Source organism: Lycium barbarum, chromosome 6 (genome assembly GCF_019175385.1).
Source record: "Lycium barbarum isolate Lr01 chromosome 6, ASM1917538v2, whole genome shotgun sequence".
NCBI classification, from domain to species: domain Eukaryota; kingdom Viridiplantae; phylum Streptophyta; class Magnoliopsida; order Solanales; family Solanaceae; genus Lycium; species Lycium barbarum.
The window spans coordinates 20,384,273-20,410,388 of NC_083342.1; the positions used below are offsets into that span (position 1 = coordinate 20,384,273).

Genomic DNA, 26,116 nt, shown 5'->3' on the forward strand with positions numbered 1-26,116 from the left:
CGTATATATAATGCAAACGAAATCATGCAAACGCTTAGGAACGTGGTCGCCACTCCGACGCTGGCGCCACACACAGCATAACACCAGAAGGTTTCAAATCTCCGTACATCCCCGAACACAAACATAATCATAGGTGAGCGCATCGCATCACGAGCCATATCACAGCATAACTCCAAACGGAACCCGGCCCTATGGCGAAGCCTCGGGAACCGTAACACAGCATACGACCGAATTATTATAAGGCGCACGAATCATAACCGGCCCGGGAACCGGTGAACGAAGTCATAATAAGGCACGAGCGGAGCCGTGAGCAAGCAAATGCAAATCATACTTCAAAATAGTCTTTCAAAACATAATAGTTTTACAAATCGTTCCATAGCACAAGATAAGCGAATACTTAGTCGAAACAAAGATCCGTTTCACAAAAGTTTCCAAAGTGGTACGTATGGCTCAAAACGTAACTTATCATATCATAATATTCCAAATATATCTCATAGGAGGGAGTTCCAAAATCGAAAGTATCATATCAAACTTTATTCACAAAGATAGCCCAATAAGGCAAATAGGGCGTATCGGGGTTAGCGGGCCCACCTCGAGTCAAATTGAGGTGGCGAACATATTTTCTGAACATTTATAGGCCAAAGGGTCATACATAATCATTTCTAAGTTACCCGACCACATTTCGATAGGTTTCAGACGAGTGGTGGCATTCTAGCCAAAATAGAGTCCTTAGGCTTCAATTGAATTGAATGAATACTAACTTTTCTGTGGATCGGGTTTCGAGGAGTAGAAATGCTCCGGAAGTTCTCATATCCGCCTATCATACTAAGATATGCCAAACGAAGGAGTGGGAAGCTTTACATACCTTACAGACGTCGTATGCTCTCCCAAAAGTCAAGTCCCGTTTCGCCCAAAATCTGCAAATGGTCAAAGTTACCAATTAAGACTCTTAGGCCTAAAAAATATGCCTTTAACTTCATTCTTGCCTACCGAAATTTCGGCAGCATTTCCCCTATAAATCTAACATCCCCGAGACTTAGCTCGGCTCAAAATACATCAATACAACAGCCCACACATCATCAAACAACACAAGTAATAATCAAACCACTTTAGCTTCAAGTTCTACTTTGTTACCTAAGTTGGCAACTTTCATTCCAACTTCCAAAACTCCGACTCTATATCTACATAATTGTATTCATTTCCTCATTCAAACTTATACAATCACATCCCAAATACAATCCAAGCCATACACGAAATTGCCCCAAAATCCATTACTTTCCATAATTCTTCAAAACATCGAAAATTCACGACGAACATTCTAACTTGCGTCGTTTCATTCCGAATTCATTAATATCAACTATAACTCATATTTAAAGTATTTAGCACCCTAAATATACAATGATATACACAATTATACCAAAGGTATACACTTTCCAACAATGTCCGAAATCATTTTCCAACGCCAATTTAATTCATCAATCAATCATTTACGACATAAGGATCACAACAACACATTATACAAACTAAACAAGATCAATTCACACCACTTTCTTCTTCCTAGGGTCACGGCCAACATACAATATACACACACACCCACGGCTTTCTATATACACCAAAGTTACGGGATTCTCGTCTATTCTCAATCCTTAACACATTCATATCAATTCTATATCATTAAAGGGGCAAAATTCTTACCTTTTCTTGAAAACCCGACTTGTCGTAAACGTAGTTCTTGTGCCAAACAAATTGTACCCCGTTGAAGAGGGTCTTGAGTACTTCACAACTATGTGGAAACTAAGATTTTTGGACCTCAAACAAAGCTTGGAGAATTTTTTTCTTTTCCTTTCTCCTATTCGGCCGAGAGCTCTATTTAGTGGAGTTGCTCAATTGTTTTTGTGTTGATCTTGATAATTGCTAAGGATTACATTGGTATATATCCACCTAGAGGTCATGTGCATAGCACATGACTCTTAAAATTGGGTTTGGGCCTTGGCCTTTGGCCGGCCACCCCATTCTTCTTGGGCCTCAATTGTGGTTCAATTTTTCTTGGCCCAATTGATTAAAAGTCCCGTTTTATAATTCCCGAAACTAATTTCCGAAATTTCAAATTTACCCTCGGCCTTTCCCGATGTCTTAACATTAAAGATTCCATAACCAACATTCACTAAAATCAAATTATTTCCTTATAACACACAAATCGTAATTATTTCCCGATTTCCAATTTTACGAAAACACGGGACATAACACTTCTTCTCGCCAGGAAGGAATCCTTCTTTTATCTGAGCAAATTCTAAGTATTTCCTTCGTAATCGATCTTATCAAGAGCTTATTGTGGTAATTCCAATCTCATTAGTTCAGTATCCCGAAGTTGGAACCACTTAGTCAAAACCCATCACCCAATCCTTCTCTAAATTTCAAATCACCAAACTATATGCATGCCTACTGATTGTCTTGCAGAGCAAAATTCATAGAAAACCATATGATCACGCTAAAAACTTTCTATAACCATTTGTACCTCCTCAATATGCCGCCAATACCGATGTAAATCATTAGAACTACCCAAATAGTTGCCATCAATAAATATCATTAACCTCGCTTGCAAATTTCAATGAGACCCGATAACACTACCATACTTCAATTTTGAGCTGAAATCCATCGACCCTAAAAAGGTGATTTACTAAATTACCCATAAGTCCTTCTGGTAATATAAACATAGTCCCCCGGCTCTAGTTGAATAATTTTGACCCGGAAGTAAATTAACAACTCCCCGAATATCCCCAATGGTCACCCGAATTGACTCCAAACATTCACGAACCAATCATAGTCCTTTCATACATCTGTAGCGATCGATACAAATCCCTCTTCTCATAAACAAACCATTCCGAGACCCCACCATACATCTGCGGTAACCTTTTCCACCTCTTTCCTCTTGACCAACCCTGTACCGTCACCCTAGAGTCCAGAAGCTGAATTCTACTCAAGTCGTCAACTTAATATCGAAGAACTATACCTTATGATTGTAATCTTCATGTTTCTCAACTTTCACCCGATACGCAAATCTGATACAACCCCATGATCTCTTAGTATATCAAGTCCTCCTTGTGCTTCCTATTAACTTGACACAACCCTAAACATTTCGATGCAAAACCTGCAGCCTCATTTATTACACCTTACTTCTCGAACCTCCAATTATAACACCTCCAAATGCCTTCAACGCATCCGGAAGTATCAAATCTCGCAATCTCTGCACCATAACGCGCGCCACTTCTCCCAAGTCTTAAATACCGAAATAATCACTTATGCTATCAGTCGACCATGCTTCAACATGATCGGCCACCAGTATCACGACCTTCCCTTGAAAATGTAGCCTTAACCCTCAACTGAAGTGATTCTCAAGATTCCCTCTTATTAACCCACTCTAGACCATTTATTTAAGGATGCCGTGAGATTACCCATCTTAATACAATACAATTCACCTCCTGGTCAAACTTGCCCCACCCTTAACTCAAAATATGCATCTCTTCGATTACCATCCGCAAAGTCCTTTAGTACTCGTCGTGCACCCTGGCGAATTGTTCATAGACTTCCTCGCTCAATCATCCTTATCACTTTTACACACTATCTGAAAGATTTAACATAATGTCGCCAAAACCTGCACATGATTCAAGCAGTCACGCTGCTATAATTCTCACTCCTTCCTTTTCTGAAGATGTATCTTACTCCCTCTGATTCAAGATCATCAATGACTTACCTTAATTACTCATTTTCCATACTCTATTTCAAAGGAACACTCACCGCTATCAATCGATCATCAATCAGACCCACTCACAAGTGGACCGCAATATCATAAGTCTTGGAAAATAGCTGAGCCAATCTTGGAGGTAATCGTATGCCAAACACTCAAACAACCGCGATTTCCCTTATCTCACTTGACTTCAAAACTATAGTCTTCTCTAAAACCGGTGCATCCCCTATACAATTTCCTCAAGAAGCCTCTTCGCTAGACATACCAAGCAACTCTAGTTATCCCAACAAGAATCAATCATCGCCGATGCAATACTCTAAACCACCACTGAACTGATCCATAATCCGTAGGCGATCCTTAATTATCGTGCACATAATCCTACTAACGTCTTCATATAACTTCACCGAAGTACACTTGCCAAAATCCATTAACTGAAGAACATTTATTCTGACCTGGTTTCTGAGTTACTAACTCAACATCCATACTCAAATATTCTATAACAACCTCACCTCTCCTAGTTTCAACCGATATTGCTGACCTTGACTTAATTTTTGAAATACTCCTTGCAACTTGAATTAGTTCAACCCATCATTGATCTACCACTTTAAATGTCCTTATAGAACGACTCCTAACTCGATGATCCTTAAATGATGCTTGCCTGCGAAAAACCACCCCTTGACTTACTTTGCCAAACTAGAACACCTCTAACATTAGTGCGATTATCCCTCTTATCCGGTCAACTCCACAAATCACGACACCCGTAATTGTAGAACATTTCAAGCATTAACCCTTGTATACCACGCTCACAAATCTTATCCAAGATCTAGATGCAAAATATATGAGTTAAAATATATGAGTGGATGAATGCAATGCAATAGTTACCTCTCTCACTCCACTCTCATTCTCCGGCAAAGACCTCGGAGTCTCTCGGTCACTCTTAATCTCCGGCAAAGACCTCAGAGTCACTCGATCACTCTCAATCTCTGGCAAATACCTTGGAATCACTCGATCACTCTCAATTCCTGCAAAGACCTCAGAGTCACTCGATCACTCTCAATCTCCGGCAGAGACCTCAGAGTTACTCGAGCACTCTCAATCTCCAGCAAAGACCTTGAAGTCACTCAATCACTCACCTCGCCATCAGGATAATATAAGAGCAATATGGAAAGAGAGCCATGCATGATATCAATCTCGACAATATCACCAATAAACAATCAACAAGTACAAGTCATATTACTATCCATGGTGCAATTATCAATATTACTCTTCCCTTTCATGTGATGAGTGAGCTAGTACGTAACAGAGATACAGATAGGTGATAGTCACATAAAATACACATATCGCGACAAGCCCACATAACCGCTTCCAGAACCAATTTAATTGGAATTTACCTTCACTTTATGCCCGAAATCATGCTATCCCTGTCAATTTCTACAACTACATACGATTCTCTAATCACAGTCTAACTAAAGTAAGCTGTAACATATCGCAATGCCGAGTGGGCACCATGAACTATTTACCTGAGCCTTTCTTTTGCGAAGAACTTCTGAACGGTCGAAGTCTAATCAACATTTTAATCTATGCTAGACCCCAGTCTAATGATACCTATATTATTAAAATACGATTCGAGTCAATAAAACCTTTGAACAGGAAATCCATGCACAAGGGAAAAAATGGGAATTTTATTTCAAATCGGATTACCCAACACCCAAAATACTTGTAACCCAAAGATCAAGTCAAAAAGCCACAAATTTAGCAACCAATTTTACTTGCCCCCCAATTTAAGCCTAGGGTTTCTAACCACAACTTTTAAAGCCAAAACATGATTTTAAGCATCAATTAATGATAAGAATCAATTGAAAATAGTGAAATTTGGATTAGAAACTTACTCTCAAACTTAGATTGACAAAACCTCTTTGAAAACCCTTCAAAATGAATGCAAGAACTTGAAAATGTGGTCAATGAAGTAGATTTCGGATTTTGGGATTTTTATCACTGGTGCTACAGTTCCTTCTTCGCGATAGCAAAGGTTAAACGCGACCCGGCTCGAAGGAACCTCTCGCGATCGTGAGACCCTAAACGCATTCGGTATAAGCGCGACTCGGCCTACCCCCAACATGCGTGTCCACGCGTTCGCGAAACAATCACGCGATCGCGAAACCCAAAGACCCACCTGGTTCCCGATCGGGTCCCTCCTTCGAAATCACGAAAGAGGAATCCAGATACTGAACACCAGATTTTGACACCCGAAACCACCCCGAGACCTCCCGAACACAAAACAAATATGCAGTCTGACCATAAACAATGCTATAAACTCACCCGGGCCCTCAAAATTCCCAACGAGGGTCTTTGAGCCAGTCAAACCCCAAACCCTAAAAATAGGTTTTCCATCCAATTGACCAAAACACCCCGAGTGCCTCGAGAACCAAACCAACTACCCTAACAAGTCATAATCAATCATTCAGACCTAATGGAACCGACGAAAACCAAAAAAGAACACCAATACCTAAAAGTAAACTATTGGTTAACACTTTTGTTGATTATTCAACTTAAGGGCTTCTAAACTCCTAAAATCAATCCCGATCATCTCGGGAACCGCGCTACCGATCCCCACGACTCAAAACCACTCTAACAAAGCTGGGAAAGGGTCAACAAGGGTAAAAGAAGTAAAATACCTAAAACGACTAAACGGGTCGTTACATCAGATACCAATCAAACAATCATTCGTCCTTGAAAGAAAAAGAAAGGGTACAAAAATCGACGAGAAACTAAGGGATCTCCATTATAATCTCAATAAAGCCTCTAGAGGTAAGAAGTACACCAATTGTACCGCTAGTATGCCTTATCAATCAAAACCACCTTTACCTTAGCTCAAATACCCAAATTTTCTATTCTTTCATACCCGAAATTCCTTTCCCGATTGATCCTCGAATATACTTATTGTCCCCACTCGAGTTACTTCATTCTGACTATAACCATACCATTGAATGAATTGGTTGATTCCACCATACCGTCACAGACACCACAACCCTCTGACTGCCGTTGCAATCTATTGCCAAACCTGAACCACTAGAATACTCTTAGTTTGCTAATCCTTTTTTCACACCTTTCAAGCCCTCATCATCACCAAGATTCCTTAGAAACACATTGACACATGTCACGAGTCCAAATCATGACTTCTTCTCGCTAGGAAGGAATCCTTCTTTTATCTGAGCAATTCTATGTATTTTCATCGCAATCAATCTTATCAAGAGCTTATTGTGCTAATTCCAATCTCGTTAGTTCAGTATCCCGAAGTTGGAACCACTTAGTCAAAACCCATCGCCCAATCCTTCTCAAAATTTCAAATCACCAAACTATATGCATGACTACTGATTGTCTCTATTACGCCTCTCGATTTCGTCATGGTAGAACTTATGGTTCCTAGTCGGGTATTCCTTAGGAATGGAGACTCGTGCTTGAGTTTTGGAGGTAGAGAGTGGATTACCCCGTACACAAATGTACCAGTAGTTTTTCCTGGTAATTTATACGATTATAAGTTAAACGAATCGAATCGACGTAATCTGAACGGAATCAGGAAATTCTACAGACATCAGTCAGTGTCGACGAGCCGTCGACATGTCGACGAACCATCACTGTGCACCGTCAATATGTTTCTGTAATTAGAGATCTACAAGCGTAAGTCGACGGAGCAGCTCCATCCTAAGGCGTGTCCAGTAGAGTCTTGTTTATGGGTTTGAAGCGCGCCACACTTATAAGTAAGAGGCATCGGGGCATTTAGGAATAATGGCCGTCTTTCTCCTTCATAGATCGTGCAATAGAGCTATACTATAAAATTTCTCTTTCCCCTAATTGTGCGTTGTAATTTCAGAAATGCCAGTGAAGAGAAAAGCAACAGCCGCCCAGAAGGGCAAGAATGCGACAGGAAGGCAGATTGAGCAGGAGCCACCGGTAAATATTGAAAAGGATGTGTCCCATAATGAGGCTCCATCTCGGACTTCTCATACTCCACCTATATTAGAGAAGCATGAAGGGGTCTCTACTCCAGCTCCAGTGCCTCCAGTTCCTCCACCAGGAGCTTCAGGAAAGCAGATAACCGAGGCTATTCAGTTATTGACCCGGCTGGTTGCTGCTCAAGCTCAGTGGAAGAATGCGGGTCCAGGTGAAAGAGCGACTAGTGCCAGAGCCCGTGATTTTATGAGTTTGAATCCTCTAGAATTTTTTGGGTCAAAGTCGGATAAAGACCCACAGGGCTTTATAGATGAGATGCTGAGGATGCTGAGAATAATACATGCTTCCGATACTGAGTCAATGGAGCTAGCATCCGATAGATTGCGGGATGTAGCCGTCCTATGATATAATAATTGGATATCTTCGAGAAAGGAAAACGCACCTCCCCTGGTATAGCAGGAATTCGTATATGCTTTCATCGGCCATTATTTTCCACCTGAGGTCCATCGGACTCGGGCTGACAGGTTTTTGAATTTAAAGCAAGGAAATATAAGTGCTCGAGAGTATAGTCTCCGTTTTAATTCATTGTCTAGGTATGCTCCGACCATAGTAGTCGATATGGGAGACCGGGTATTTATGAGTGGCTTAGTGCCACATTTGATCAAAGATTGGTTGACAGTTTCACTCCAGGAGGGGATGGATATCTCTCGTATTCAAGCTCACGCTCAGAATTTAGAAGAGCAGCAGCAGCCGCACAGGGATGAGCGTGATATGGACAGAGGGCATAGTAAGAGGGCCAGATCTGCCGGTGCTAGTAGTGAGTATAGAGGGGGTCAGAGGCAACAATATTCCAGATATTCAGGCCAATCCGCGGCTATTGCGCCTCCTCGATTTGCGGGTAGGAGTTTTGATCGCCCCGTTTATTCTGGATCGGGTCAGAGTTTCGAGTTCCTAATTTGGAGATGATCCCAGTCAGAGGAGACCACCATTACCACGATGCAACCAGTGCGGTAGATCACATTCGGGTCCTTGTCGCCGGGGTTCAGATGCTTGTTATGCCTGTGGCCAGATTGGGCACATGATGCGTGATTGTCCCTCGATGAGTGGTAGAAGTGGGGCTCAACCTACAGGATCAGCATCCGGTTCTTCTTCGTCCGTGCCCCCTGTAGGCCAGACTCCCCAGACTTCATCAGGCCGTGGTATTAGAACTACCTCCTCAATATGCCGCCAATATCGATATAAATCATTAGAACTACCCAAATAGTTGCCATCAATAAAATATCATTAACCTCGCTTGTAGATTTCAATGACACCCGATAACACTACCATACCTCAATTTTGAACTAAAATTCATCGACCCCATAAAGGCGATTTACTAAATTACCCATAAGTCCTTCTGGTAATATAAACATAGCCCCCCGGCTCTAGTTGAATATCCCCAATGGTCACCCAAATTGACTCCAAACATTCACGAACCAATCATAGTCCTTTCATACATTTATGGCGACCGATACAAATCCCTCTTCTCATAAAAAAAAACCATTCCGAGACCCTACCATGTACATAGCAAGCCTCCCATACATCTGTGGTAACCTTTTGCACCTCTTTCCTCATGACCAACCCTGTGCCGTCACCTTAGAGTCCAGAAGCTGAATTCTACTCATGTCGTCAACTTAATATCGAAGAACTCTACCTTATGATTGTAATCTTCAGGTTTCTCAACTTCCACCCGATACACAAATATGATACAACCCCATGATATCTTAGTACATCAAGTCCTCCTCGTTCTTCCTCTTAACTTGCCACAACTCTGAACATTTCGACGCAAAACCTGCCGCCTCATTTAATACACCTTACTTCTCGAGCCTCCAATTGTAACCCCTCGAAATGCCTTCAACGCATCCGGAAGTATCAAATCTCGCAATCTCTGCACCATAACTCGAGCGACTTCTCCCAAGTCTTAAATACTGAAATACTCACCCATGCTATCAGTCGACCATGATTCAACATGATCGACCTCCACGATCACGGCCTTTCCTCGAAAATGTAGCCTTAACCCTCAACTGAAGTGATTCTCAAGATTCCCTCTTATTAACCCACTCTAGACCATTTATTTAAGGATGCCGTGAGATTACCCATCTTGATACAATACAATTCACCTCCTCCTCAAACTTGCCGCACCTTTAACTCAAAATATGCACCTCTTCGATCGCTATCCGCAAAGTCCTTTAGTACTCATCGTGCACTATGTCGAATTGTCAATAGACTTCCTCGCTCAATCATACTTATCACTTTTACACCATATATGAAAGATATAACATAATGTCACCACGACCTGCACATGATTCAAGAAGTCACGCTGCTATAATTCTAACACCTTCCTTTTCTGAAGATGTGCCTTACTCCCTCCGATTGAAGATCACTAATGACTTACCTTAATTACTCATTTTCCATACTCTATTTCAAAGTCACACTCACTGCTATCGATCGATCATCAATCAGACTCGCTTACGAGTGGACTGCAATATCATAAGTCTTGCAAAATAGTTGAGCCAATCCTGGAGGTAATCGTATGCCAAACACTCAAACAACCGAGATTTCTCTAATCTCACTTGACTTCAAAACTATAGTTTTTTCTAAAACTGGCGCATCACCTATACAATTTCCTCAAGAAGCCTCTCCGCTAGACATATCAACCAACTCTAGTTATCCCAACAAGAATCAATCATCGCCGATGCAATACTCTAAACCACCACTGAACTGATCCATAATCCGTAGGCGATCCTTAATTACCGTGCACATAATCCTACTAACGTCTTCATATAACTTCACCGAAGTACACTTGCCAAAATCCATTAACTGAAGAACACTTCTTCTGACTTGGTTCTTAAGTTACGAACTCAACATCCATACTCAAATGCTCTATAACAAACTCACCTCTCCTGGTTTCAACCGATATTGCTGATCGTTGACTTAATTTCCGAAATGCTCCTTGCAACTTGAATTAGTTCAACCCATCATTCATCTACCACTTCAAAAGTCCTTATAGACCGACTCCTCACTCAATGGTCCTTCAACGATGCTTGCCTGCGAAAAACCACCCCTTGCCTTATTTTGCCAAACCAGAACACCTCTAACATTAGTGCGATTATCCCTCTCATCCGGTCAACTCCGCAAATCACGACACCCGTAATTGTAGAACATTTCAAGCATTAACCCTTGTACACCACGCCCACAAATCTTATCCAAGATCTAGATGCAAAATATAGGAGTCATCAAATGATCAGTTAAAATATATAACTGGATGAATGCAATGCAATGCAACAGTCATCTCTCTCGCTCCACTCTCAATCTCTGGCAAAGACCTCGGAGTCACTCGATCACTCTCAATCTCCAGCAAAGACCTCGTTGTCACTCGCGCACTCTCAATCTCCGGCAAAGACCTCGGAGTCACTCAATCACTCACCTCACCATCAGGATAATATAAGAGCAATATGGAAAGTGAGCCATGCATGATATCAATCTCGACAGTATCACCAATAAACAATCAACAAATATAAGTCATGTTATTATCCATGGTGAAATATCAATATTACTCTTCCCTTTCATGTGATGAGTGAGCTAGTACATGATAGAGATACAAATAGGTGATAGTCACAGAAAATACACATATCGCGACAAGCCCACATAACAGCTGCCAAAACCAATTTAATTGTAATTGACCTTCACTCCATGCCTGAAGGCCTATCATGCTATCCCTGTTACTTTCTACAACTACATACGATTCTCTAATCACAGTCTAACTAAAGTAAGTCGTAACCTATCTCAATGCCGAGCAGGCGCCACGAACTATTTACCTGAGCCTTTCCTTTGCGAAGAGCTTCTGAACGGTCGAAGTCTAATCAACATTTTAATCTATGTTAGAACCCGAGTCTAATGGTATCCATATTACTAAAATACGATTCGACTCAAAAACAACCTTTGAAGAGGAAATTCGGGCCCACAAGGCAAAAATGAGAATTTTATTTCAAAATCGGATTACCCAACACCCAAAATACCTGTAACCCAAAAATCAAGTAAAAAAGCCACAAATTTTGCAACCAATTTCACTTTCCCCCCAATTTAAGTTTAGGGTTTCTAACCACAACTTTTAAAGCCAAAACACGATTTTAAGCATCAAATAATGATAAGAACCAATTGGAAATAGTGAAATAAGGATTAGAAACCTACCCCCAAACTTAGATTGACAAAACCTCTTTGAAAACCCTTCAAAACGAACTCAAGAACTTGAAAATACAGTCAATGAGGTAAATTTCGGATTTTGGTATTTTTATTACTGGTGCTACAATTCCTTCTTAGCGATCGCGGTCTGAAACACCTGATTGCGACTACTAAATGCGATCGGCCCGAAGGAACCTCTCGCGATCGCGAGACCCTGCAACGCGGGTGTCCACGTGTTCGCGACACAATCACGGGATCATGTAAGCCAAAGACCCACTGGCTAGCGATTGCGTCCCTCTTTCGTGATCATGAAGGATGACACCAGATTCTTCTGGTGTTCTCCAAACTTGGTTTTGACACCCGAAACTCCCCTGAGACCTCCCGAACGCAAACCAAATATACAGAATGACCATAAACGACTCTACAAACTCACTCGCGCCCTTGGAATTAGGGTCATCTTTGACCCAGCAACCCTCAAACCCCAAAAATAAGGTTTCCATCCAATAGCCCAAAACACCACTGAGTGCCTCGGGAACCGAACCAACCACTCCAACAAGTCATAATCAACCATTCCGACCTAATGGAACCGACGAAAACCACAAAACAACTCTAATACCCAAAAGTCAACTATTGGTCAACACTTTTTCGCTTATCAACTTAAGGGCTTCTAAACTCTTGAAACCAATCCCGAGCACCTCGGGAACGAAGCTATCCATCCCCACGAGTCAAACCACTCTAACGACGCTGGGGAAAGGATCAACAAGGATAAAAGAGATAAAATACCTAGAACGACCAAACGGGTCGTTACACCTACCCTAACTCTTACTTGCACACTATGATCCAATCTCCTCCCTAATCGCTATATAGGGATGCATTATATATTATATTATTATTATACTAGTGCTGTGTATAGTATTATACTGCTATAACTATGTTGTATTTGGCTCAATAAATAGTCACACTCAATTTACTCCATTCACATTAAACTCAGCTGGTTTGACCAAACATCACTTCATCCGTATAGCCTCAATACCAAACTCAAGATTCGTCAATGTAGACCACGTATGATGCTTATACGGAGCTGTACTTTGCTATTTGTTGTTTATGTGGATGTCATCCCGATCGTTTCAATATTTATCTCCAAAATTGTTTTTTCCTTATTCTTTTTTTGATAACTTGTCTTTAACTCTTATATTTTTTTATTATTTGTCTTTAAAAAATTTCGTTTGAGAATGGATCCTTAAATAAATTTTCTATAACTTACAATGGAAACACTTTCCCAGTACAGTAAGTGGACTAAATTACACAACTACATTACTTTATTTTGGAAATACCACTCTCTTCGTTTCAATTTACGTGAATCATTTTTTAGTTAGTATCAAAATATCTTTTTGTAAATTTGAAAACAAATTCATTTCGTGAGATTATTTAATGACCACACAAATATATATATATATATATATATATATATATATATATATATATATATATATATATATATATATATATATATATATATATATATGACTTGTTTTAAGCCAGAAGTCTTAAAAGACTTTCGTTCAATATTAAATTTTGTACTCAATCATATAGGTTCACATCAATTGAAACAAATAGTGTATCAGTTATTTTTCAACAAATTCTAGTTATATACTTTGAATGATACATCAAATTCTTTTTGTTTTATATAAAAAAGTACCTCAATTGAACAAGAATTAAATATATTGTACGTTGTTAATTGTATGCAATTCTAGGAAAGAATGCATGATTAAGTTATTTTAATAAGATTATAAGTTGACCAAGATGATAATTTAAAATAGTTTAGATCATTTGATGCTTAAGTCTTAATACTAACATTTATAAACTAATGTCACATAAATAACATACAATAAGTCTTGAGTGATGCATTAAATTCTTTTCTTATATGTGAAAAAATGTCTTAATTGAACAAGAATTAAACATATACTACATGGTTAAGTAATCAATTAGAATTGTCCTCCAATGGTTGCAACGAATACATTTCTGTAAGGTTAAAAGTTAATCAAGATGATAATTGAAAATAGAATCATAAGACTGTTTATACTTAAGTCTTAATACTAACATTTACAAATTATTACTATCACTTATGTAACATACTAAAATTATATTAGATTTATGACAATTATTTTTAAATTAAATTAGTACCCGACTTATCATATTTAATTACTTGTAATATTTATTCCCCGAGTAATTCCCTAGGTAATATCATTCCCATGTAATTTTCCAAGAAATTATCCGCAGGTAAAATTGCATGCAGCAATAAAATCCCCAGGTAATTATAGGAAATGAGATCTCTTGCCCTCTTACAATTTGAATAGAAGAAAATGGCCTCTTCAGATCTCTTATGTATATTTTTCTCAAATCTCTTATGTGTAAAAAATGAAGATCTCTTGTAAAAAGGTCATAGAACTAAAAAAAGTTCATAAAGGCTAAAAACTCATTTCTCGCGGTAATATAATCCTCAGGTAAATCCCCATGAAATAATACCTAAGTAAAATCGCAATAACTAAATCCCCAAGTAATTCACTAGGTAATAAAATTTGCAGGTAACACCCCAAGAGATTATCCCCAAGTAAAATTGCAACAACAAAATCCCCAAGTAATACCTTAAGTAATATAATTCCCAGGTAATTCCCATGAAATAATTTCCAAGTAAAATTGCAGTAACTAAATCCTTATTCAAATCCTAGGTAATATAATCCCCCGGTAAATCCCTAAGATATAATCCCAGGTAAATCCGCAAGTATCGCTACCTGGGAAATTTTTCACGATTTCACTGAGAAAATAAAATTTTCATATTTTTATCGTTACGTGCGGAACTACTACGAAAGTGATACTTGGGGGTTATTTTCCTCAAATAAATCCCAGGTAAATTTTTGGCGCTAAATGATGCCAAAAGTACCTGCGGATTTACCTGGGCCCCCCACTTAGACTTTGCTCGCCCTCGAGCAACCACTTATCAAACATTCCCTAGTACTTTACATAGCCATGCCACTCGAATAGGTCTACATCAGGATTCGGCATATATGAAAGTTTCAAAATCGCATTAAAACATACACATTGAGTCAATTCTCTCAAAAGTCATGCCAACTGCTTCAAAACAACCATTTTCTCACATTTCAAAATATTAGCAACCAGACCTCTCAAGAAACGATCCATTTAAAAAAAACAAGCATATGACTCCCGACAACACTCTAAACACAACGAGTATGCTACTTTGCCGAGTAGTAGTACTTCACCCATCTCCTATCGCTTATGTGTCCTCACCCAAAAGAGAGTTGTCCATATTTCACACAAAGTTAATGACATTATTTCAACGGACATAAGATGCAAACAATATCGCTCACTCTCACAAAGAACATCCAATGCTCAAACATGACGAACCATAGGCTTGCCCTAGTGTAACTGTTCCGCAAATTAGAGTGAGATGAATTTAGGATCACTTAGGACTTGTATGGTTGTAACGCAGGCTAAGGGACGGGTAGGATATATTTTGGCAATAGTGACTAACCTCCCTAAGCACTTTTAATACCTTACAACATAGTTCATTTTGCACCATCCTTCATCAAGCATAACTTTCAACCACAAGCTACCCATTATATCCCATCAACACCCATTTATTTTCTCAACTTTAAGCACCATCCTATTTTCGACAAGCTAGTAGGAAATAATACTAAGAAAGCAAACTACTGACTGGAAAGTTTCTATTTTCTGTTTTTCACTTCTTTTCTCTCTCTCTCTCTCTTTTTAACAGTTTACGATTATATTTCCCACTAACTAGCATTCAAAAAGACTCAAGTACACCAATAGCCTTCATTTCAACTTCATTCAACAAACCCTCCCTTAATTTCACATCTCAACTCCAACTCCATTAATTTGTAATTAAAAGTTCCTAAGGAGTAAACAGGGATCAAATATTGGTCAATAAGAACAAAGGGGTAGGCTAATTAGCTGTTGTCAAAAGAAAAAGCTAAAGGATCAACAGGGTTGACTAGGGATATATATATATATACACACACAAAGGGTAGGCATGCAATGTTTCAAAATCCGGATAACTAAGAAATGCCTAGATCACTTCCTAAACTTCTTACTCAATTTCCCTTCACGAACACACCGGGCAAGTTCTAGTCATCAATATCAAGCATGGATCATACAAGAGTTTCCTCATATCACACACAACATACAATCAATACAAAACAGATTCGTACAACCCTCAAATAAAGCAACTATTACACATTATGCCAAGTGGGTCATACATGAGTCAATGCGCTTCACTACAAAAGTGTTTCGAGAGAGGTTACTTCTTTTCATGTATGCTTTTAAAAATCATCAAGAACAGCTTATGGTTTTCACATTCCACCTAACCCGAGCACCTAGCATTCAAGTGGTCTAACAAGCATGACTCCTACGACTCTTTTTACAAAAACTTAAATAACTAACCCGGTTCAAAGGTCCCCCCTTGGGAAAGAACTGAGGCCATAAGAAAACCCAAGGGGTTGGATGGTGTGTGCCACTAACAAAGGACTCAAGAAGCTACAAAGAAAACCTAAGACAAGAAAAACTAGAAATCTTTTTGAGGTTTTTTTTTTCGACTCTAAGACTCACAAACTACTAAAAGAAAACAAACCTACAGAAACTTGATCACCATCCTTAACCGTAAAAATGTTGTTACAAGGGACATATTTCCCACCCTACACTTAAATCATGCTTTGCCCTCAAAGCATATAGATGGAAAAATTTAAAATCAAAGGTAAGAAATACTCCCTGAGGCCCACTAGGGCCTAGTCATCATCCTCATCATACTCAGCTTCGCCATCAGACTGCTCGACATCTTCTTCCTCATCATCATCATCATCATCAGCATTCTGTGCTTGGGATTCTTCTTCACTACCTTTCTCCATCTCGACTGCTATGAGGTCCGCGGAGCACAAATCCTTATCAGCTGGCAGCTTGCCCTCCTCTCTAATGAGAACTCAAGACATCCAACTCGAAGTGATCACAAACCATCATTGCAATCATATAAAGTTGTGCTAACATAGTAGATTAGGCTGATCTTTCTTGTGCTGGAGTCAAGTTGAGTTTAGTGCACTGTTCGGGAGACTTGACATTAGAGATGTCAATCATATTGTCCGGGCACTCGAGCACCCTGTCATGTGGACTCTCCAAGTGAGGTGCCAACTTTCTTATGTAGGTAGTGAGGGTATTACCAAAACTCAGCCTTAGGGACTTCCCCTTCCTGATGTGCTGCATCTCCCGTAGCATCCAATACCCAATGTTGACAGGTTGCCCCATCAAGAAGAAGTACACAATGGCTACTCTTTCCTTGAGCACGGTAGTGAAATGATCTAGTGGCATTATGCGAAAGTTCAGCAGTCGAAGCCACACTCGGGCCTCCTTCATGAAATCACCCATTAGCATTGTCTTGTGCTTGCTTAGGTCCTCTCTATATCTAGCCCACTTGGCCTTTGAATCTGGCCCACACAAAGTCTCCCGAATAGCCTTATAGTCAGGCCTTTTGATGAAATCGAGCAATGGAACAATCAGGGACACCTAAATGTGCACAACAGGGTGGAGGCTGTTAGCGGCATATACTCACCCCTTACGTACACCGACGGCTGCATCACATTGCCCTCTGTTCTGGCCAACTCTAGATTTGCATACAACTCCAATACCAAGTCAATGTTCACGAACCCTGGATTCTCAAAGACATCACTCCAGCCTATTTCCACTATTTGGTTGTAGATGCCCTGAAAATTCTTTTTCAAAGCCACTTTGTTGACGGGCCTTTCATGAATGTACCTATCCTTTAAAGGGAAGTCTTTGTACCATTCTTCTTCACACCCAATCCTTACAAGAATGGGACGAGGCCTTAGAGGAGAAGCCCGAGGAATGGGGACTACCGGTTGCTTGCTACTGCGAGTTGCTGCTCCTTTTTTAGTGGCAGTGGTATTACCCCCTCTACTCCTCTTGGAACATTGCGAGGGACCCGACTCATCAACTTTACCTTTTCCTTTGGTAACCATTGTACTTGTAGAGGTTCACAACACAAATAACCAACTTTGTTAGTAAATTAAACCCAAGTGGGGTCATGAAACAACCCCACACTTATTTCAAGTTGAGTGTTCATGAATTGAATTTTTAACTTTTCACTTTTCGGGTACTATCATGGCTTTATTGACTTTCAAGCTCATCCTAGGGTGAACCACCCCATACTTAATTCAAACTATGGTACAGAAATTTAAACAAAGAAGTTAACTAACTTACTAAAAAGAACGAATATTAAAAAAAAAAAATATACTACAAAACAAGGGAAACCATGTTGGAGGACCTAGGTTGGTGGTTCAACCCTTAAATTTTAGTGCTTTTCAACTTATGGGTGTTAATGGTGATGCCCCACGGTTTTGAATGTTGTTTCAAGTTTGATTGCTACTCAAGACTTCACAAAAATCACAAGAAACTTGTTTTAGGAATTTTGTCAAACATCTTGTGGGCATAAAACTATCCCTTTGGGTTTTGCAACAATGGAGGGTTGAAGAACCCTCTCTTTTGTTAGGGAATCATTATTCTAGCATCCAACAACCATTTCAAACACAACAACACCAAATCCCCACCTAAATTTACCCAACCCCAAAAACCCTAGTTCATTAATCTCAAAATCCATCACAAAGGGGAAAAGGGAATGAGATTTCATGGATAAACTATGAAAATTAATTACCTTTGTTGAGATATGAGATAATGCACACGAATTTCTTGAGGGATGGAGATGATTTGGGGAAATTTGTTAGTGCTTAGGTTCGGTTTTGGGATGAGTTTAGAGAGAGAGAGAGTTTGTGAGAAGTGGGGGTAATTGGGGGTTCGTCCGTGTTTTAAATCTTAAAAAAAAAAAACCGAACTGGGTCAACCCGTGCGCTGGATATGCATCGCACAATACCCCACTCTTTGAACTTAACACTTAGAAAAAATTTGACTCTGATTGCTCGCATGCCCAGCGCACAAGTAACCCGTCTCTGAATCTTTTACTTAGCCAAATTTTTGGCTCTGATTGCACCTCATGCGCTGGTCATGCGACGCATATCTATTGCACAAAGTACCCATCTCTGAATCTTTTACTTAGCCAATTTTTTTGCCTGCTTACCTGTTGTGCACTGGTCACGCGACGCGCAGACATATCACAATACAAACCTAGAGCTCGATTCCTGATGTTTTGCACTCGTTTCGAGTTCCCGTTCCTTGCTTAGACTTGCAACGTGAACAAACGTGACATATATTCAACAAAAATTGGGTTGCCTCCCAATCAGCGCCTTAGTTAAGGTCGTGGCACGACACTTTTTGTATTTTTCTTTAATTTTGAATTGTTACATTACAAACTCGGGTTTCCTCCCGAGAAGCGCTTGATTTAACGTCGCGGCACGACGCAGATCCTTCTCTATTCATCATCAAGGAGCATTTGCTCCTTCTCCTTGTTAAAAGCACCTCTCTAATATCACTTGAGACGCTGTCCATTTACTAGAAACTTCTGCACCCCATCCATAGTTTGTATTTCCACAGCACCATGGGGTGTGATTCTTGTCACTACAAACGGTCCAGACCATTAACTTAAGCCTTCCTGAAAACAACCACAGTCTAGAGTTGAAGAGTAGTACCTACTGCCCTGGCGCGAATTCATGATGTTGAATATGTTTGTCGTGCCATCTCTTCGTTTTCTCCTTGTATAGCTTTGCGTTCTTAGACGCCCCCAATCTGAATTCATCAAGCTCGTGCAATTGGAGCAACATATTCTCTCCCGCTAGGTTCATAATTGAGCTTTTTGATTGCCCAATATGCTTTATGCCCTAACTCAATCGACAGATGGCACGCCTTTCCATAAACTAACCTGTAAGGAGAAGCTCCGATAGGAGTTTTGTAAGCTATGCGATACGCCCACAAGGCGCCTGTCACGACCCAGCTGGGGGCCGCGACGGGTACCCGGGGCTAACCACCGAGCACCGCTCGTGCTATCATTTCCTTAACCCGTTCAACAATTATCCATCGATTTCCGGTTAACTTTAAAGAAAGGGATCTACTTTTCATTACAGAATATAATGCTTTAATACAAGAACATATTTCAATAGACTTATACACATGCATATTACCCACGTCGTGGAACCACATAACCCACATCGAGTATCTACGAGCCTCTATTGGATGACATATACCAATATACACAAAAGGATCAACCGAATAGCACCTCCGGAATAGTGGAGTGCTCAAGTAAACCTGCAGATGGCTCCTACGGATATGCACCGTCTCCCTGTCTACCTGTGGGCATGAGCACAACATCCAAAAAGAAAAAGATGTCAGTACGAGCATTGTACTGAGTATGTAAGACATGCATCAAGGAATAAAGGAGAGAATAAGAAGATAAAGTGAATACAAGAAGATAACCAGTAACTGCTTGCCTCTTAAGGCGGATTCATGCATGCATACTCATAAACATCATATCGTGTATTGCTGCGGAACGTGCAGCCCGATCCATATATCATCATGTATCAATATAATAACGTGGAACGTACGGCCCGATCCATTACCCATATATCCCACGTCCGGGATGAGATCATAATGTGCCAGCTGACCAGGTGGCTATGCGTCTATAGCGCCTCACCTTTCCCCATATCCCCTGTATACATATACATATCATTTACTTATATAATATACATAGCATGCATGAGAGCCCAAGGAAAGTTATGGCTCTAACGGAGTGACGTAAGGTCGGTAACCTCCGCTTATATTATGGTTTAATCATGATCGTCGTGTCTCACCTTGAAGGAACAATTATTATAAGGAGGGACTACCAATGAAGAATACAGATGTGAATAATAACATCAAGAGGGAACATAAAATAGGGTCATAATCTTATAAGAAGTCAATCCATATATTTTTGGAATCTTAAAGAAAATGTAGTCATCATCCATGAATAAAATCGAGAAGTTGATGTGCCGTGAATTTCGGCACATTTTATGCCTTTGTAACTAGAAATGACGCTTGTTTTTAAGTGTTGTTACATTTTTTCTTATGTTATTTTTGTGTTTTATAGGATTAGTTGACTAAGGATCGGAAATGAGATGAAAAGCTGAAAAACGGACAAATTGGAGCTAAATGACGGTCCGTAACTCATGTTACGGACCGTAACAGGATCCATAACTCATGTTACGGTTCATACCATTGAACCGTAACAGGGCCTAAATTTCCAGAAAGTTTTCATTGGAACCATCAGTGTTACGGTGTGGTGTTACGGTCCGTAACATATCACCGTAACATCAGCTAAATTTCCAGAAAGTTTTCAATGAAACCATCAGTGTTACGGTGTAGTGTTACGGTCCGTAACTCATGTTACGGTCCGTAACATCAGCCAAATTTCCAGAGAGTTGCCAAGTAAAGTCACAAGTTACGCCTCAGAAGGACGGACCGTAACACAGGTTACGGTCCGTCGCATGGTGGCCGTAACATCAAAGCTGACAAATGACGAACTGAAGGACGGACCGTAACACAGGTTACAGTCCGTAACGCTGCGGCGTAAGGGCATTTTTGTCCAGAAACTTGGCGCGATTTTTGGCTCTATAAATACTTAATGTAGGGTTTTAATTCATTATTCATATTTCTTTTGGAGGCACAAACCCTAGGTCTTTAATCTTAGAAGTGGTTGGAGCATTTAAGGGAACAACTTCACTCTCATTCCATCTTGTATTTTGCATTGTAAGTTCATTATGTTTACTTGTAAGCTTTCTTTGTTATCCAGAATTATGAGTAGCTAATTTTAATTCTAAGGCTGTGAATCCCATGATGGGTATTATGTGAATGGGTTTCTATTATTGATATATGCATAATGGTTGTTGTTATTTATTCTATCTTTGAGTTGTAAGGTTGGGTAATGATTGCAAGCATTAGCCGAAGCCATTATATTGACTTTTCTTGGGAAAGAGAGTCAATATTGGTAAGATTGAATAACAATGACTCGAGGCGTTAACCCTCGTTTAATAGACTAACTTAGGAATAAGAATAAGTCTAAATTGGCATTATTGGTCGCTCTTCGATTTTAACTCTTTTATATTCGGAAGAATCATAAAGAGGAAATACTGCTTAACTGTTGGGAAACATTAAGAAGTCCTTAAGAGACCAAGTGCATAGTCATAGAACAACCATTAGAAGTATATCACATTGAAACCTGAAGCATAATATCTAATCAAATTGGGGAACACAACCTTAGTCTCTATTTCGCATTAAATACAATTCCAGTCAAAATACTCAATTACATTATTCAACAACTATTTCCAACTATCTGGAATAGGATTAAAGCCTTTAAAGACTAGTATCGCATACGATTAGTATCTTTTTCTCTCCATATTCCCTGTGGGATTCGACCCCAATCTTGTTGGGTTACTATATTTGACAGCGTTCGCTTTACGCCATTAATAGGTGTAATTTGAGCGTATCAAATTGGCGCCGTTGCCGGGGAATACGGTTGACAAATTACTGATTGTTGTGTACTCTTCTTTAAAACTTTTTCTGTTCCATCACACCTTGTTTGATGTTGTAGTGAACCAGGTGAACATGGCAGGAAGACACAATCGCAATCAAGGAAACCAAGGGGGAATCCAAGTGAACCATCCTGCACCAGAAGAAGAGGATGATGAGAATGTATTTACGGAATTCATCGACGAAGCTGATTATGCTTCTGCTGTAGTTCCTCCTAGAACGGGAAATGTTAATTTCAAAATTGATAGTTCTATCTATCAGCTATTGAAACTTGAAGGCTATTTCCGAAATTCTTCGGAGGATTGTCCACTTCGACACCTAAAGAATTTCGTGCATGTATGTTCTCAACAATCTCAAGGTGTTGTTCCTGTTGATGCACTGTGGTTACGGGTTTTCAAATATTCCTTGGCTGGCCAAGCAAGGGAATGGTATGAAAAGCTCCCTAGCAATACTATTCATACCTGGAACGAGTTAGCCAATATATTCTTGAAAAAGTGGTTTCCACCAAGCAAAAAGGCTGAGCTTAGGGACAAGATCTTTGAGTTCAAACAACTTCCGGGGGAACAATTATATGCAGCATGGGAGCGTTTCAAATATTATCTAGCTCAATCTCCGACTCATGGATTTTCGGATGCTATCCTCACAAAGAAATTCTACAAGGGGTTAGATACCATGAATCAAATTGCTGTCAACACTGCAGCTGGGGGATGCTTCATGGACAAATCATTTGTCAACATCACCAGGTTGCTCGACAAGCTTACTACCCACAACCAAGCTTGGCATTCTAGTGATAGTGAAATCCTATGTTATGGTAGTCCCTCTGCTGCCGCGGTGACCAAAGAAAATCATGAACGAGATCATGCTTTTGCTCAATTGCAAACCACCGTGGATTTATTATCGAAGAGGCTTATGGAGAAAGAAGCCAAAAGTGTGAATGTTATCGAGAAGATGCCTCCTCATGCTCCCGGAATGTACCAAGTCTCGGAGGAAGCTTATCTAGAGGGGAAGCCACAACGTGAGGATGAAAATTATATCGATCACAATCAAGGGGGTTATCAAAAGCCATGGAGACCACAACAACAAAGCAATCAATATGGTAGAAATGAATATGGTGGTTCGGACAGAAGGGATTACAACAACAACAACTATGGTAATCGAAATTCCAATGCCTATGTTCCACCAAAGGGTCGTACGTCTAACTCTCAGAATTGGCGAGAAAGTCCTTCCAATGATCAAGGGACCTCTCGGATGGAATCCATGCTTGAAAAGATATTGGACAACCAGCACAAAAGTTACAAGAAGATGGAAAATTTGACTGAAGTGGTAGGCTCTCACACCGCTTCGATTCATAAACTCGAGTCACAAATGAGAGATCTATCTCGTGAACAACATCCACCGCAAAGAGGAGGCCTTCCTAGCGACACAGTTCCGAACCCAAGGGGTATTGGAGGCGATCACATTGCCTCATGCAAAGCTATTTCCACTAGAAGCGGAAAGATCCTTGATGCGGTAAAACAGAAAGTGGTTGAACCTATCAGTGTCGAGCCGACTATTGATGAGATTATTGAAGAAGAGGTCGAGGAAGAAATAGAGGCACCAGTTGAAGTGCCTATTGTTGTGGAAAAAGAAAATGAAGCACACCCTAGTGTTCCAAAGGGTGACGAGGAGCCAAGTGTTGAAACAGCCACCGGAGAGAGCTTTCAAAAGAGTAAGGTCACGAGGGAAATCAAACCCTTGACTCAAACTTATAAGTCTCCTCCTCCGTTCCCACAAAGATTGATGAAAAGAACGGAGGATGCCAAGTGCCAACGATTCTACGACCAATTGAAGGGGTTGTCAATGAATGTTCCATTCCTAGACGCATTCCAGGAGATGCCGGGATTTGCCAAATACTTGAAAGATTTGTTGACAAAGAAAAGGCCAGTCAAGCATGATACGGTGGGAGTCACCCACCGTGTGAGTTCTATTATTTCGTCATCAAATGTTGAAAAGAAGGGAGATCCTGGGGCTTTCACGATCCCTTGCACCATCGGTCATCATAATTTTGCTCGTGCTTTATGGGACAATGGAGCTAGTATTAATTTGATGCCACTAGCCATATATAAGCAATACGGGTTGGGAACACCTAAACCAACAAGCATGCATCTCCAAATGGCCGACAAAACAATCAAAATACCGGTGGGGGTTGTTGATGATATCCTTGTTAGAGTGGGGAAATTCTTATTACCGGCAGATTTTGTCATCCTTGATTGTGCGGTTGACAAAGAAGTCCTAATTATTTTGGGGAGGCCATTTCTTGCTACCGGAAGAGCCTTAATGGACTCGAAAAGGAATGAAATAAAATTCCGGGTCAATGATGAAGAAGTAACCTTCCAAGCTAGCAAAGGGTTAAAGTTGCATGGTGCTTATGAAAGCATTTCTGTCATCGATTCATTCGATGAGATAGACGAAGCGGTGGAGCATCAGCTAGAAGAGGAGCACTTCGATGAGGCACTTTCAGCTATTTTGGTGAACTTTGAGGCGGATGACATGATGGGATATATCGAAACAGTTAATTCTCTCATTGGCCGGGGTTCGTATTCTTATGAGCCGAAGAAATTATCTCTCGATCTTGATAAAAGAACCACTCCTCCAGCTAAGCCTTCGATTATTGAGCCTCCAAAACTTGAGCTCAAGCTACTTCCTTCTCATTTGAAGTATGCTTTTCTTTGCCCAGATAATACTTTACCAGTTATTCTTTCATCTTTGTTGAATGAGGATCAAACTCAAAAGGTGCTTGAAGTATTGCGGGTGTATCGCAGATCCATCGGGTGGACTATTGCAGATATTAGGGGAATTCCCTCGGGTATTTGCGAACATAGAATTGAGCTTGAAGAGGATAGTTCATCCAGTGTTGAGCATCCAAGGAGGCTAAACCCTCTTATGCAAGAAGTGGTCAAGAAAGAGATAATCAAATAGTTAGATGCGGGTGTTGTATACCCAATTGCAAACAGTCCATGGGTTAGTCCAGTACAATGTGTGCCAAAGAAGGGAGGCATTACCATTGTTCCTAACTCCATGAATGAGTTGATTCCTACACGGACAGTTACCGGATGGAGAGTGTGTATAGACTACCGAAAGCTGAATACCGCAACGTGTAAAGATCACTTCCCTATGCCTTTTATTGATCAAATGCTTGATCGGCTAGCTGGAAGAGCGTATTACTGCTTTTTGGATGGGTACTCGGGGTACAATCAAATCAACATTGCATTAGAGGACCAGGAAAAGACCACTTTCACCTGTCCTTATGGCACTTTTGCTTTTAGCCGCATGCCTTTCAGCTTATGTAATGCCCCAGCTACTTTCCAACGGTGTATGATGTCTATTTTCTCAGATATGGTGGAAGATTTCTTGGAAGTCTTCATGGATGATTTTTTCGCTTGTTGGGGATTCCTTTGATGAGTGTCTTGCCAATCTAGGCAAGGTATTGAAGCGATGCGAGGAAACCAACCTTGTACTTAATTGGGAGAAATGTCATTTCATGGTGACAGAAGGGATTGTCTTGGGCCATAAGATCTCCGAAAAGGGCATTCAGGTAGATCGAGCAAAAGTTGATGTAATAGCCAAACTCCCTCCACCAATCTCTGTAAAGGGGGTTCGCAATTTCTT

The 26,116-nt window shown here is 40.3% G+C and overlaps 1 non-coding gene across 1 annotated transcript; it reads right to left on the reverse strand.

Moving 5' to 3' along the window:
• Nucleotides 1–22,987: 22,987 nt before the first annotated feature.
• LOC132600921 (small nucleolar RNA R71) lies at nt 22,988–23,094 on the reverse strand. Its single transcript, XR_009567379.1, has one exon. It is a non-coding gene; the product is annotated as a small nucleolar RNA R71 (small nucleolar RNA).
• Between the last annotated feature and the right edge of the window lie 3,022 nt (nt 23,095–26,116).